Raw genomic sequence first — 15,615 nt, 5'->3', positions numbered from 1 at the left:
CCCCTGTCCTGAGCGCCCTGCAGCTGTCTTTCAGGGCAGCTGTCCCCGCAGGCCTTGCCCAGCTTTCAGGGGGATCGGCTCTCACACCCACTCCCACATCCTGTGTCAGGAAAGCCAGGCTGTCTCCCAGCCAGCGCCTCACCTCCCCTTATCTGTCCCGGGGTTGCTTTTAGTAGTTTAAAAAGTTAGGAAAATATTGTTCAGAGCTGTGGCTGCTCCTGAGTGCTTCCTGCTGCTGGGAGTGAGGCTTCAAAGGTCATTTCGTCCGTTGATCAGTGAGAACATATTTACTGAGCACCGGCCGCTTTGTGCCTGGTGGGCCCTGCAGCCAGTCCCCCGACGCTCCCCCAGCTCCAGTTCCTTCTGAGGCACCACGGGGTGGCAAGTATGGAGTGGTAAACACGGGAGTGGACACGCGTTCGCCCCTGTGTTACTCTCACCTCTCGGCGTGACTCCTGACCCAGGCCAGGGGTCGGTTTTCTGCCGCCCCTTTTCTGTGGCTTTTTCTGGGGGGCCCGCCCTGGGTCTCCCAGAAGCTGCTGTCTCCATGCGGCTGCCTCCCTGACCTGCTCCTGCCTCTGCCTTATTCTGCCCTCAAAATGCGCTACCTTTGAGACAAGGGCAGTTTGGTAGGTTTGGTTTGTCTGTGTCCAGGACTAGATTGGAGTTTCTCGAGTGCAGGGACCCCTCTTAAAGTCTAAAGACTGAGAAGTCTTTAGCCCCGTGGATGCACGGATGTCCCTGGAACGAGTGGTGAATATGTGCCCATATCTGCACACAGGAGGAGGCTTTCTGTGGGCCGGGGGTGTTTGTTGCAGGCTTTCTGGGAACGGTGGCATTGGCGCTCCCCCTTAAAGCAGTGTCTGCTTGCTTTTGGATACCTGGGTTCAACAGGCATCTAGAATGGAATCTGGAAATCAGGTTCGTAGAGAAGTGCCTCAGGCTATCAGACAATCAGTTTGGTTAAGATCTGCAGGTGGCTTGCTCTGGTGGCTGAGAGGAGTGGGGCGTCTTGTTGGGGGGTGGGCATGGCCCAAAGCAGAGATCCTTAAGGCTTTGGGGGGAAATATTGGGACACTGTGGCTGGACTAGAATTTCTTTTACATGGAGCACTGGGACAGGACGTTTGAAAGATGACTGGGCATGCACTGTGGTGGACCTGGGATGCTAATCAAGGTGCGAGGCCTTCATGTGGCCGGCCAGGGGAAGTTTCTGAGCAAGAAAGTAACATGATGAAAACAGGCACTAAACCATACCCTGCAGAGGGGACATGGGCTATATTTTTAAAGCACAGAGTCCTAAACTTCCTCTTATTACTCATTCCAAGTGCTTCTGGGTGTCTAACCTAAATCTTTCTGGCTGCAACCAAAGTACAGTTTGTCTCCTAGGAATTGGAAAACACCTGGACAGAACAGTCATCCTCCCATTTCTGTCAGCGAGAACCCACATATCTCAGTGGAATCGGTATGCGTGCCAGGGTTCTGGGCCAAGTTGGCAGAGCCCTGGGGCACGGGAGGGCACTGTAGCCGACATCGATACGGGGCCCACCTCTCGGGGTAGGGGCTGGGGTCCTCAGAGCCCCCGGTGGGTTAGAAGCCCTGGATTTGTCTCTTGGGTGCTGTTCCCCTCCCCACTCCCGGTATAGGCAAACGCACTGCCCCTTGGAAAAGCTTGCAGGCATAGAGACAGGCCCTCGACCCTCCTCCCTAGTGAGGGTAAGAGAGAGAAGGCTGATAAAGGTCTCTAAGCCGGGAGAGGAGGGCATGGAGGAAGAACAAGGGAGGGGCAAAGGAGCAGAGGTGAGCGGTGAGGGGCTCTCACCCCTGCTTGTCAGGGTGCCCATCTATGCCCAAAGGCGGCTGTGCCAGGAGGGAGCAGACTGTGGTGTCTGTTCCCTGCCAGTCTCCAGCTTGTACCAGTCCTGGGCTCGGGGGCGGGGAGCTCGAGTTTAAGTCTGTCTGGTCCTCCTCTGTCCTCTGCTGTGGCTCTCGCTCCCTCCCTCCACCTGCCACCTGCAGCAGTGTCTGATGGAATCCCAGACACACTAGTCTCTAGAAAAGAAAGCTGTTCTTGAACAGGGACTCCCGCCCCACTCCCCCTGGGCTCCCAGGGCGAGTGGAACGTTCCTTTTAAAGGGTGAGCCGGGACCAGGTGAGCTACAGTGCAGACAGGAGAGAGGACTCAGAGCCACAAGTGGGAGGAGTGTGGCTGAGCCCCCATGCTGCCCACCTCCCCCCCAGCCCTTCCTCCCCAGCGGCTGGAGGGCCCCTTGCTTCCTGAGCCCAGACCCCAAACTAGGATGTGGCCCTGGGACACCTACAGAGGCCAGGTAGGCAGACGCCCTCTCAGGAGACCCTGCCCCTCGCGCCTGGGCACAGGCACTTTCCCACCCACCTGGCGCTGTCGTGCCCCACAGTTCTAGGGGCACATTCACACCGTGCTCCATGTGACTGGCACCCCTGGGGTGTGCTGGGGATGGGAAGGCAGTGCCAGCAGATAAGGAGGAGGGCAGAATTAGACACTTTTTTGTATTCCAGGCAAACAATAGGGAACTTCCAGGACGCTCGGGAGAGGGAGTTGCCTGTAAGAGGATCCCCGAGTGGACGCTCTGTGAGGTGCTTAAACAGGGTTTTGCATTTGCCGCTGGTTGCTTAATTAGACACCTACATGGTGCTCTCTGCTAATGACCGTATCTCCCGGGGAGATGACACATAAAGGGCTGGGTGGCTTCAGAGGCCAGCTGAAGTTCTCAAGGACAGCCACCTGAGAATGGGGGCGAGGGAGGTAGGACCTCTTGGCACTTCCTTGGGCCGATACAGACTCTAGACCATCAGAGAGAGTGGTGCTTTCTCTCCAGGGACTGAGGAGGGAAGCAGGGCTTGGGGCCCATCCTGCCTCCAGTCTTAACATCCTGTGTGGGCTCCAAACTCCTGGCTATGGTTTGCCTCTTCAGAAATGGGGAGGGTCATCCCCTGTGTCCAGGCAGTCACTGAGGCCAGATGACGCCAGTCATGTGCGTGCTTCTGGAGGTAAGTGCTCTGCCGTGCAGAGCAACTAGGGTTTTTTCCAGGCACCTGCACGTTAGGTTGGAAAGAGAGCTGGGTGGGCGGCTCTGACAATTGCCTGGAGGAGGGCATTGCTCAGCATTGTGAACTCCAACTGGACAATCAAGAACTTTTGTGGGATCTGAAGCTCAGTTTCGATAATGGGCTAAGAGCCTAGCCACAAATGTTTCAGAGCTGCTCAGAGGGTGTGCTAGAGGCAAAGTGACGCTGGTAATTTTCTGCTGGGGTTGGCAGAGATGGCCTAGTGTCATGGAAACTTTGGATTGTAGGGAAGGCTGAAGTTTGAGGCTGGGCAGACCGAGCTTTGAATTTTGGCTTCCCTACTTACTAGCTTATTCCCTGTGGGACTGGGGGACTGGCTGGATACAAGTGTTTGTGACTCTTCTTGCCTAACCCCACCTTCTGTAGCACATCTTCCTAAAACTGTGGTTTTGCAGATATAGGGCAAAGAGGCCCCAGCCCTGTCCTGCATGAGCCAGCCAAATATTTATCAAAAGCAGGGCTGCAGAGGAAAGGTGCCAGGATCCAGGTAAATGCTGTGTTTGTGGTGCCCAAATAATGCCATACTTCATGGGCTCCCAAGTGCTATAGCCCTGCTGGGAGGCCTGAGCCAGGCCCCTGTGAAGGCTGGTTGTGGGGAAGTCCCAGAGGGATGACAGATAAAGGAGAGGGTGGCTTTAGAGGCCAGGTGAAGCAAGGGGCCTATGAGCAGTTGGGTAGTAAGATGGCAGAGTGCAGGTGGGCAGCGTGAATGGCTCAGTCACACCCCTCCCACCTGTGTCAGTCCATGTGTGAGCCAGAGAGACGCCCTCCCATTCTGCCTCTGGGTATCTGGGGCACTGGCATCCTGGCTTTGGCTTGTCTTTGGTCTCCTTTCCTCCATCCTGGGGAGGCCTGAATACTTCAGGAGGATGCAATCTGATGGGCTGCAGGATGGCTGTATGCTTCTGATGGTCCTGATGGAACTTCTCATTTCTGCCCATTTCAAAGACAGGGTGATCTAGTGTCACGGAAACTTTGGACTGTAGGAAAGGCTGAATTTCGAAGCTGGGCAGACCAAGCTTTGAATTTTGGCTTTACTACTTACTAGCTGTGTTCCCTGTGGCCTAACACGGGATTTCAGAACCCACATGGCCATGGGTGTTGGTGATGATTCCTCCCATGGGGAAATAAAGCAGTCTATTCTACAGCATAACCCTGAATGCTTTCCTGTTGGGAAACAGGGACTATATTCAATTTCATTTCATAAACATTTACAAAATCTTCGTCTGCGTCTTTGGCTGCATCGCGTTTTACTTGTGGCACTTGGCATTTCCATTGTGGTGCACAGGCTCTCTAGCTGTGTCTCGGGGGCTCAGTAGCTGCAGCGCTCGGGCTTAGTTGCTCCTCGGCATGTGGGATCTTAGTTCCCCAACCAGGGATCAAACCTGCGCCCCCTGCATTGCATGGCAGATTCTTGACCTCTGGACCGCGCAAGTCTCTCCGTAGACATATTTTAGCAAAGATATTTCCAGTTCCAAAGAGTCAATGATTTTATGTTTTTTGAAAAAAGTATCTTGGAAGGAAGCAATATTCAAAAATTCTATTGTATTTGGCAATTACCATCGGTTTTATTTATTTCTTTTTCAACCCACTCAGGAAACCTTTGTTTAGCTCAGAACTGGAAATAATGGGTGGAGGCAGAAAGCGGGCTGATGGCACACTTCAGTAGCAGGATAGACCACCTTCAAAGGTAGTGCCTTGTCCTTGCGGGAGTCCATGTGGCTCGTTTGTCTTTTCCGAGTGCTGGAGGCAGCTTTTCCTCCTTTGGGTGGGAGAGAAGACTGCTTTGTGCTGAGATCGCTCCTAAACATGGAAGGTCTGATTCTGGGATCACCACAATTCCCCAGGAGAGGATAGGGAGTTTTCCCTTCACTACTAGGCAAATGCACGGAGATTGGAATTAGAGGGTTCCCCTGGGGCTTCCTGACTGCCTTCTCCAAAGCTCAGCCCCTTTCATTTGGATCAAACCTTGACTCTTTCCTCTCCCTAAATGTTTATCACCGTCAAAGACTTTGAGCTTGTGTACACTCTTGGCTTGCTGCATGTCTCAGAACCAGCTTCTGTTCTGGGTGGATCTGTGCTCTGTATTCCAAGCCTTCTCTAGCAGGATGGGAGATTAACAATCAAGCAACCATTTATGGCATTCCTACTGGGTGCAAGGCAGTAGTGTAGGAGACCCAGGAAGGCAAGGTATTGTCCCAGTCCTTAAAAAGCTCCAGTCTCTCTTTGGGAAATGAGCTTTACACAAGTAAAAAGTCAGTTAAGGGTACAAGGCTCTATGAAACGAGAGCCGAGTGATAGCAACAGTGGTAGGGGTGGGTGGGAGAGCAGTCGATTAGCTAGTGCTGGGCTGAGGCACCGGTGAACCAGGCCAGTGGATTTTGGACACTGATCACTGTGGAGAGATGGGGTGGGAGAGACTCAAAGCTGTGGTTATAAGCCTGGTTGCCTGGGACAGTTTATGTTGACATTTACAGAAGTAAGACAGCTTATATGGGGAGCCCATTAATAATTAACTGTTTTTATTTAAATTTTTTTTTTTTTTTTTTACACCATGCATAGGTTATACTTTTCAAAAGTACAGAATAGTATTCCATGAAGAGTTTCTCCTACCTCGTCTCAGATTTAGCCTCAGCTCCCTCCTTGGAGGTGATCACTGTTACCAGTGTCTGCTATGCCCTTTCTGAAATGCTCTAAGCCGGTCTAGGCTATGACCCATGGGCCAAATCTAGCCCCCCACCTAATTTTGTCTGAGAAAGACCCAGCAATGATGGTTACCCTTAAATGGCTAAGAAAATAAGAATAGTGGTTTGTGACGCATGAAAGTTGTATGAAATTTAAGTGTTTGTGTCCACAAGTACAGTTTTATTGTAACACAGCCATGCTCACTTCTTTATGCTCATTTATTTACACATTGTCTCTGGCTGCTTTTGTGCTACAAAGGCGGAATTGAGTATTTGCAACAGAGACTATAAGGCCCATTAAGCTGAAAATATGTGCCATCTAAGCCTTTACATAAAAAATTTGTTGACCTCTGCTCTAGGCAAACATATATAGGTAGTTACAAGTCATTTCTTAACCCAAATGGTAGCATATGAAGCTAAATGTTCTGCCCCTTACTATCTTCATTTACTGTATCTTGTAGACTGATCATATCAATACAAAAATATAGTCAGTGGGTGGTGAATCTTAATTTGATTTTAGGTATGTGAGTTTAAGGCCAAGCCCCTTGGGGAAATGCTCCTTGTCCAGCTGGGCTGAAGCTTGGAGCCTGGAGGTGAAGATGTGAGTGACGTCTGCTGGGAGGACTTCAACGCAAATCTATGACCTTGGCCTGTAGATCAAAGATTTTCCTTTGCAGAAATGAAGCATCACATGCTGAGCACGGTTAAAAGTAAACTGAATGCTAATAGGTTGACATAAAGACAATGAACTGGAAACAGTAAGCCAACCCCTGGAAGAACAGCAAGTACTAAAGGCCATTCAAGCCAGCCAGTAAGATCTAGCATGCAGTCACAGACAGAAGGGTGCTCAGTGGATCCTTACTGAATGCCTGTTGTATGCCAACTGCTTTATACATGTTATATATGTAGTCGCTACTCTCTCAGGTAGGATTTTTTTTTGCCTCATTTTACAAATGAGGATAAGGCTCAGAGAGGTTAAGTGAACAATTAGTGGTTCAAGTGATCATCTAGTTGTGTTAAAGCATCTGACTTTTAAAGCCTCTTTTTATTCTGCTACCCAAGATGCCAAATCTGGCTAGAAGTCATTGCCTAGCTTTGACAAGCCATTTCATCTTCCTGACCTCAGCTCTCTCATCTGCAAAATGAGCCAGTTGTCACCAGATTTTCCTTCCAACTCTCACCTGGCCTGATTCTGTTACGGCTAAAACATAAGGGAAAGGGGTGACTCTGTAAGAGCCAGATGCAGAAACTTGGAGGAGAGGAAGGTGTGGTTAGCAATTAATATATGCTAGACTGTGAAGAAAGCTGAGCGCTGAAGAAAGCTGAGCGCCGAAGAATTGATGCTTTTGAACTGTGGTGTTGGAGAAGACTCTTGAGAGTCCCTTGGACTGCAAGGAGATCCAACCAGTCCATTCTGAAGGAGATCAGCCCTGGGATTTCTTTGGAAGGAATGATGCTAAAGCTGAAACTCCAGTACTTTTGGCCACCTCATGCAAAGAGTTGACTCACTGGAAAAGACTCTGATGCTGGGAGGGATTGGGGGCAGGAGGAGAAGGGGATGACAGAGGATGAGATGGCTAGATGGCATCACTGACTCGATGGACGTGAGTCTGAGTGAACTCCGGGAGTTGGTGATGGACAGGGAGGCCTGGCGTGCTGCGATTCATGGGGTCGCAAAGAGTCGGACACGACTGAGCGACTGAACTGAACTGAACTGAACTGATATCAGTTATCTGGAAGCTGATCCTTAGGAGAGTATTATTCCTTGACATGGAGGAAGTCTCCAGAAATCTTTGCTCCTCAACTGGAAACTTCCCACCCTCCTCGCTGCTGTGACCCTGAGCGTCACTTAAGCACGTGGACTTGAACAGCTGGAGAGGGCGGGCTGGGAGAGCCTGTGGACAGCGCCTGGCAGTGTCTGGGCCCGCATGGCTCCGCTCTACTCGGGCGCCTGGAGGAGCTGCAGCTAGAGGGCTGTCTGATGCTCCCGAGCTGCAGGCTGGGTGGGGAGGAGGGGAGCGCGAGGGCGGGTAAGCCATCAGACCCGCGGAGCCGGGGGTGTGAGTGTATTTATATAGGACTGAGCCAACCTGCAGTTTCAGATTTCAGACTCTGCTTTATTGGAGAATTTTCCCTGGTTTTCAGTCAATGCTGTAACAGAGAGAAAGCTGACACCAGAGCCTTCCTGGAAGGCTGGGGAAATTCTGGATTGCCGGGCCCTCTCCTGGTCTCCTTCCTTCTCAAGGGAGGAGCCACTCTCCGATCAGGAGTGTTGTTAGGATTCTTTCCCAATCAACAGCCTGCGTCTTCCAGCTGGGTCCTGGCTGCCAGCATGGAAGGTAATATCTGGGGTCCCGGGCACCTGGGCTGGGAAGAAATGGGGCTGTCCAAGCCTTCAGGGGAGAGGACCCTGGGGGTAGGAGGATACACATGTTGGGCAAAGAGGAGTGGTTCACAATAAGAGAGATAAGAGAGAGAGAAAGGAGTGTCTGCTGAGGGAGAGGAAGGGCAGGGAGGGAGGCAGTGTGTCTGTGTGTGTGTGAAGCACTTCTATTGTTTTTGGAAAGCAAACCATCTTTACACTTTCTCTTTATTATCATCTCTTTATCTCCTAACAAATAAGAGTGTCCCATGAATATCTATCTTCCTTGAGGGTCTCCAATCAAAAAGTTAGAGAAAATTTCTGACTTTCTAGAATGTGAGTATTTTTTCACTTGTGGGATTGCAAAGGGAACTTAGGGACATGGAGGTGTGTGTCCAGAAGACTCTTGTCCCTGGAGTCAGCCCTGGGTGTTGCAGGCACTTGGAAACACTCCCGGTAGAGCTAACTTGTAAGTCTGTAGAGTGGGATGGTTTAACCAGTATAAATTCTAGCATGGCCTCCACGTAGTATTAGGGTGATCCAGCTGAATGAGATCAAAGCTATTAGAGACAAGTGCCAGGAGCACTTTCTTCTCAGAGCCTCAGAACTGGGCAGGATGGAGGCCAGTGCCTGGGGTGGAGGTGGGGTAGGGGCTTGGCACTCTTCCTGAAACCCAAGTTTGGATGGGGTGGTGATTGGTGAGTCAGACTGGCTGAATGCGGCTCTGTCTTCCCAGGGTTTGCGTGGTGTTTCTCAATGGCCAGGAGCAGAGATCAGAGGCCTACCTCATACCGGGGCTGGTGGGTGGGCAGCCGGGCCAAGGTGCCAGGACCTGTCTGTGCAGTGGTGTCCCCTGGGCAGCACGTGCTGTGCAGCAGGGTCCGCAGGAGTGGTGGGTGCTGGCCGGGCCGGGCCAGATGTGGCTTTTGAAAAGCAGATTTGGGGTGCTGAGATAAGCATTGGAAGAGGAGTGTGGTGGAGTCTGCTAGAGGCAGAACATGGAGTTCTGGAAAGGATCCAGGAGAGGGGACTAGGGAATCTTAGGTTCTGATACAGTTCAAGGCTGTAGCCAAACAGAGACCTCAACTCTCAACACGGATGTAACCTGTGGGTGAGAGGACCACAGTTTGCCTGCTGACTTCTGAATATAATGAGATGGATGGATGAGAGGTGATGAGGGCTAGGCAAAACACATTTTCAGCTTGAGAAATTATATACTGCAGTTGAGTCTGGGAGGCAATCACACAGTTATTTATTAGGCAGGATAATTAATATGTAGTGTAGCCTGGTTATTTTTGAAACTATGGGCATTTAAAAAAACTATTTTTTATTTACATCACCAGCTACTTCCAAATAGAATTTTAGTGGTTTTTTTTTTATATTTGGTAGATGGTGCAATGCATCAGTTTGGCCAACAGATAATAATAACCTTTCATTTCATTCACTTGTGTATGGTTTTCCAGCTGGGAGACACTCTCTGGCCCAGTTCAGCAGCTGTTTACCAAGCCCTGTTCTCTCCTAGGTGCTGTGTTAGAGACTGGGTATACAGTCTCTAAGACTTATCTACAGATAAGACCTGGTTCCGCCCTCAAGGATCTCACAGTCACTGTAACCCTATCAGGAAGACAGAATATCATTCCTATAACATAGATGAGGAGGCGGGAGCTAAAAAGTGCTAAGGGACTCACGGTTAGTCAGCAGAAGGATTAGGATAAGATGCAACTCCTAATCCAGTGCTCTTTTGTGTTTCCTCTGCCCCGAAGTAGTGTCAACTTCCCTCCACTTCATCCCCCACCTTGTCTCCACCAGAGTCACGAGCAAGCAGCCATTGTCTGTGGAAGGCAGCATGGAAAAAGTGCTTCCTGCAATGGAGTCGGTCCTCTCTTGGGTCCTACTTGTGCAACTGAAATGGCATCAGTGGGTCTGCATACATGTGAGCTGCTGACCTGATCCTCTCTACCACTCCCCAGTAGCCTCCTTTAGCTCTTTATTCTTTTCTTTTTCTTGCGGGTGCGCCGGGTCTTCGTTGCTGTGGGCTTTCTCTGGCTGTGGTGCACAGGGGCTACTCTTCATTGCCGGGCACGAGCTTCTCTGAGCAGCGGCTTCTCTTGTTGTGAGCGCAGGCTGGAGGCGCCCAGGCTTCAGGAGTCGTGGCTGACAGGCTGAGTCTCTCCTCGGCATGGGGAGTCTTCCAGGACCAGGCATCGACTCGTGTCCCCTGCCCTGGCAGGCAGACTCCTACCTGCTGTTCCACCGGGGAAGTTCTCTCTCAGATCGTTCTTGACTTTGGGCAGATTATCTTCCTCCCCCTTTTTTCCTGGATTATCTGAACAGACAAGGGGACAGTAAAATCCAGGAGCTCATGGAAACCTGGGAGACTCCACGAGGAGGTAGATGCTCACTGAACACTGGATTTATAAAATAATCAACATTGCTTAGTTCTTTGTAGTTGACAGAGTGTGTTCACATGAGCAAAGATGCTTGTCGATTCCCCCTCCCTTTCAAGTCTGCCAGCTCTGATTTCCTGGAAAGGTCTGAATCACCAAAGCTTAGGATTGTTCTCTTCATTTTTAGGCTTAAGCTGAAAAGGACATAGAGAGGTCATCTATCCCAGTGATTATCAAATTTTGGTCTGTGACAAGAGTTTTCACCAGTCTGAAATGAAATGAGAAAAGAAAGGGAAAGCATATTGAACTTTTTGGCAGGGAAGCAAAAATGTATTCAGTTTAAAGGATTTCTTTTGGGGGCAGGAGATGTACTCAAATATTTATTCTGAGGCTATGGCTTGCTTATTCTTTTCAAGAATTGGTGATGAGAGTAGATGGTAGGTAGGCTTTTTAAATATCCTTATTTGGCAAATTGAAAAGTTGGCAACTTTATAGTGGTTCCTTAAATTTCATTTTTTGAAATTTAACTAGTCCATGAAATCAAAAAATCTTGCCTCCAGGCACGATTTTCTTCAAACAGATGAGACTCTACTTCCCTGATAGGGGTTCTTTGGGGCAGATTTCTGAAAACTTGGATTCTGATCTTGTCATCACTGTTCTTTCCCTCTGGGTTCTTGGGCCATGATAAACTCACATAGAGTCTCGGTTTCTTCATTTTTCCATTGTGGGCGGTTTCTGCCTCCAGGACAAGGTCACCAGCAGAGGAATGTGTTCTCACTTCCTCCTCGCCTGAGTCTGAGACTCTCAAAGGGGTTCTGGAATCAGGCCTTGCTGGTTCCTATTCCTATAGTCATTTTTAAGAAATAATGGAAGTCATCTCCTTTGCTTGGAAAAGATGGAGAGGGTTTGTAGTTTGAAATAGGCAGCAGCATGAGGTACATTTCACATTTGAAGCTTGGTGTCCAGTGTTAATCATTTGGAAGCACCTTTTTAACTAGGTAGCCAAGAGACAAGGGTATTAAAAAGGTCTTGCCATCAGTTTTTGAAATGGTGGATATCAAGTGGAGCTTTTCTAAATCTGGAGGCTCCTGAGGCCTTAGAGTGTTTTGAGTCTTTTACCTTCTGTAGTCAGGCCTGAAATAGCAACAAATATGTGGGAATTCCCGGGCAGCCCCAGCTACCAGACTGAGACTCGTGGTTGGGTGTGCACATGTGTGCAGACTTGTGGGAGAGAAGACGTTTAGAGGAGAATCAGTTTGAAATCACCCTAGAAATTGAACTAGATGCTCTTTTTGAGACTTGTTCTAGGACCTTTTTTTACTGAAAGCCCGGGAATCTTTTTGTAGGATAGAATTTTCTGATTTTCCACCCTAATTTTATGTTCTGAAACAAGAACCCTCCTAACCTAGGAAAGCAGCGTTTGGACTTAGTTGAGTTTGGGCGTTTGGTAGTAGACTCACCCCAAGCTTCCGTGGGGAGGAGGGAGACGTGGGACAGACTACTAAAGGCAACAGGAGAGCCGCAGGCTCTGAGCCAGAAGACCAAGCCCAGGGCGAAATCCTCTCAGAGGTTTCTGGATGGTGGTGGGGCACGAGTACAGCCACCTGGGAACAGCGCTACGGAAAAGCCTGAGCCTGTGGATGATGGACACCACAGCCTTACTCAAACCAACGGAGAGGGACGGACAAAGTGAGAAGGATCCAAGAAGTTCAGATGGGAGATCTCTGCCGCCCGCAGAGCTCCTGCCCAGGAGACCCCTCCATGGGCCCTCTGATGGCTCCGCCGAGGTTTGGGGCCGTGGTTTTCTTAGCTCATCCCTGATCACCAGCAATGTTGGCTTTCCCCAAGAGAGCTTTCATGAGGATTTTGTCCTAACTTTGGGTAGATCGGGACACAGAGTCAAGGAGCACAGTGAAATTCTTGGAGAAAATCTCTTCTGAAATTTTCAAGCCAAAGGTGAACGCCATTCAGCATGCCTTTTTCTGACAGCAAAGGTCAGCAAGATGTGACTGGAGCTTCACAGACATCCCCATCCTCGTCACAGTGAGGTAATAGAAAGCACTATCCTTTTTCTGACTGCAAAGGTCAACAAGATGTGACTGGAGCTTCACAGACGTTCCCATCCTTGTCCCAGTGAAGTGACAGAAAGCACTATCCAGGCTCCAGGGCCACCTTTCCTTTCCATTGACTGCATGATTTTGGGCAATTCAGTCCCTCTCTAGGCCTCAGATTTCTCATCTGTGAAGCAAGAGGGTTGAATTTGATTGCCACCATCCTACTCAGCTCTGCATGCACCAATTCTCCATTTGACCAACAGACCTTATCACTCCGAGAGTCTTCTATCTTCCTCTGAGATGCAGGTCTGCTGTCCAGCAGTTGCAGGTCTGTTGGAAAAGTAGCTTGAGGTGGCAGGATAAGATGAGTTATTTTCGAGACAACAGACCCAGGGTCAGAACTGAGATACCCACTTGGACAATCGTGCATCAGGACAGGTTAAGTCCTTCACAGTCGTTAGTAAGTCCCTGAAATGTACGGCTAGAGCCAAGGGACCTGTGAATAACAGTTGCCCAATATTGGTCACAGTTATGGGCCCGGGTTTTCTACTATTTTAAAAGCCTCCTGGGGTCATGAAAGAGCATTAGCGAAACTTGCCAAACCTGTTCCACTGCGTGTCCGAGGTTTGTTTCTCATCCAGAGTGTCCATCTTCATCATTTCTCTCACACTCAGCATCTTTTCTTCCTTTAGCCCAATTCCCCACACTCTTTGGCTCTCTCCACGCCTTAGCATTCCCCAAGTCTCTGTCACCCCTTCCCCTGAGAATGCCTCTAGGGAGGAGGGAGCAGAGGTGAAACTGTGGGGCAGTGGTAGTGGAGAAGGTGCTAGGAGCCCAATGAGGTGGGGAGTTGGAAGCATATTTGGAATATTCAGGCATGTCTATACCTGAAGCCAATCAAATACCAGCACGCTGCCTCTGCCAGCTCTGTTGGGGTGGAAAAGCAGCAGATTCTTATGGGCTGATGGGCTGGTCTTTGGATCCCCTCCCCTCCCCATGCCAACTTGTGTTCTGGGAAGCTGGCTCCAGGCTGCAGGAACCCAGGGACCCAGAAGAGATTCAGATTGTGGCAAGGCAAAAGCTTTCAGTATTTGTCAACATCTTTAGCTTAAATAACCCTGATGGCCTTCCTGAGCCACCTGACTTCAGGGGCTGGAGGAGGAGCTCAGATAGCTCCAAAACTCATCATCTGAAATGCCTGGGGCCTGTGGATTTCAGAATGGTAACATGATGCACACACTATGTATTACATAAAAACCTCCGGCAGAGTCTGGAACAGCTCCAAAATCACACATATTAATATTTCCGCAGCAAGATGTGTCTAAAGAATCACAGAAGTGGGATTTTTTAAAAAGGCTAAAATGAGTCTCATGCCAGTTCAAGTGATGCTACCAACTAGGTTTGAGTCAGGTTGGGTTCTGCCATCAATCCAGTTAAGAAAAAACTTTACATTTTCAGATATTTGTGGATTTGGGAATGTAATTAAGGCATTGCAGTTCTATACTGCCTCATATAACCCTATCACATGGAATTAGCATTCCCATTTTACAGATGAGGAAACTAAGGCTCAGAGAGCATCAGTAGCTTGTCTAATGCCATTTGGCGGGTAAGTGGATTCCAATCAGAGCTGACCCGTGATTCCATACCACCCCTGTTCATCTCCAGAGACAAGCCATTTCCTCCGAGGTAGGGCGCACTTTACCTTTGGGAGTGACTGAAGGAGATTTGGGGGTGTGTGGGTGGGGGCGGAGCGCTGACTTTGGCATCTTCCCTCATTAGGAATGCTTTTCCTGCACATCTGATAGGGATCATTTACTGACTTGTTCTTATTTATACTTTGACTTCTGGGATCCCAGTAAGCTAAGGTCTCAGAAGAGAAGAAGCTAAAGTTCAGTCAATTTTGTGGCTTACAAGACGAATCCAGCTGGCTTCATCGGGGCTGTGAGAGCCAAGAACAGATGGGGTCAAGTTGGGTTTAGTGAGAGAAGCATCACTTCAGTGGAAACAACTCTGCAGAACCAGTGGGATACAGTGCTTTCTGCTTCCCCGCCCACCACCTGCTGCAGAAGGCTTGCCTTGAGCAGGGACCCATTTGAGAAGACTGTCTGGAAGGATAACAAACTCCAGATGAGGGTGAGAATGGTATGCAGCTTGAAGTAAGGAGAATTCAATTAGGAGGGTTTCACTGGTCTTCATTAGTGATGTGAAAAAAAGGTCAAAGGAAGAGCTAATTCAATTTATTGAAGATAGACCACATGGTTTTTAACACTTCATTGGACAGATGATCGTTGGTCTGTTGTCTGGGCAGTGACATATGTAACCTCCCTCCCCGACCTGCTAACTGCTGTCAGACAGTGCCTGCTATTCCTGTGTCACCTCTCCGACAGGAAGGATTTGAGCTCTTATTATGCAGGCGCACAGGAGCCCGCAGCGTCCTGTGCTGTCAGGAGCCTTCCATCCGTGAATTCCAAGCAGCTCGCAGGTCAGCCGCTCTGTCTGGGGAGTGGCCTGTGCTGTGTGTGTCCTTCCCTAGGAAGCTACCGTTAGGAGGAGTGGTAGGTTCGTTGCCATAGTGACAAGGAACATCTGCTCTGGCCAACTAGAGAACAGAGGAGGAAGATATTCTTAAAGGGACCGTTAGCTCATGGATTTGGTGGCAGGGAAGAATTGATGCTTTTGAACTGTGGTGTTGGAGAAGACTCTTGAGAGTCCCTTGGACTGCAAGGAGATCCAACCAGTCCATTCTGAAGGAGATCAACCCTGGGATTTCTTTGGAAGGAATGATGCTGAAGCTGAAACTCCAGTACTTTGGCCACTTCATGCGAAGAGTTGACTCATTGGAAAAGACTCTGATGCTGGGAGGGATTGGGAGCAGGAGGAGAAGGGGATGACAGAGGATGAGATGGCTGGATGGCATCACTGACTCGATGGACGTGAGTCCGAGTGAACTCCGGGAGTTGGTGATGGACAGGGAGGCCTGGCGTGCTGCGATTCATGGGGTCGCAAAGAGTCGGACACGAC

General features: G+C 49.6%; 1 protein-coding gene across 18 annotated transcripts in view; it reads left to right on the top strand.

Moving 5' to 3' along the window:
• Positions 1-15,615, top strand: part of PLEKHA6 (pleckstrin homology domain containing A6) — a 139,204-nt gene that overhangs the window by 55,741 nt on the left and 67,848 nt on the right. Inside the window, exon 1 of one of the 18 annotated variants that reach the window (XM_061381941.1) lies at positions 2,035-2,329. The exons of 16 other annotated variants lie outside the window; for them this stretch is intronic. The gene's annotated coding sequence lies outside the window, so the exon portion shown is untranslated. Of the gene's footprint in view, positions 1-2,034; positions 2,330-7,804; positions 8,131-15,615 lie in introns of those variants that run through there. One more of the 18 variants, XM_061381939.1, reaches the window with a different exon arrangement.

Source organism: Bos javanicus, chromosome 16 (assembly GCF_032452875.1).
Source record: "Bos javanicus breed banteng chromosome 16, ARS-OSU_banteng_1.0, whole genome shotgun sequence".
In the NCBI taxonomy this organism is placed as follows: domain Eukaryota; kingdom Metazoa; phylum Chordata; class Mammalia; order Artiodactyla; family Bovidae; genus Bos; species Bos javanicus.
Note: the sequence above shows the minus strand (reverse complement) of the source record. Positions and strands in the feature narration are given on the sequence as shown.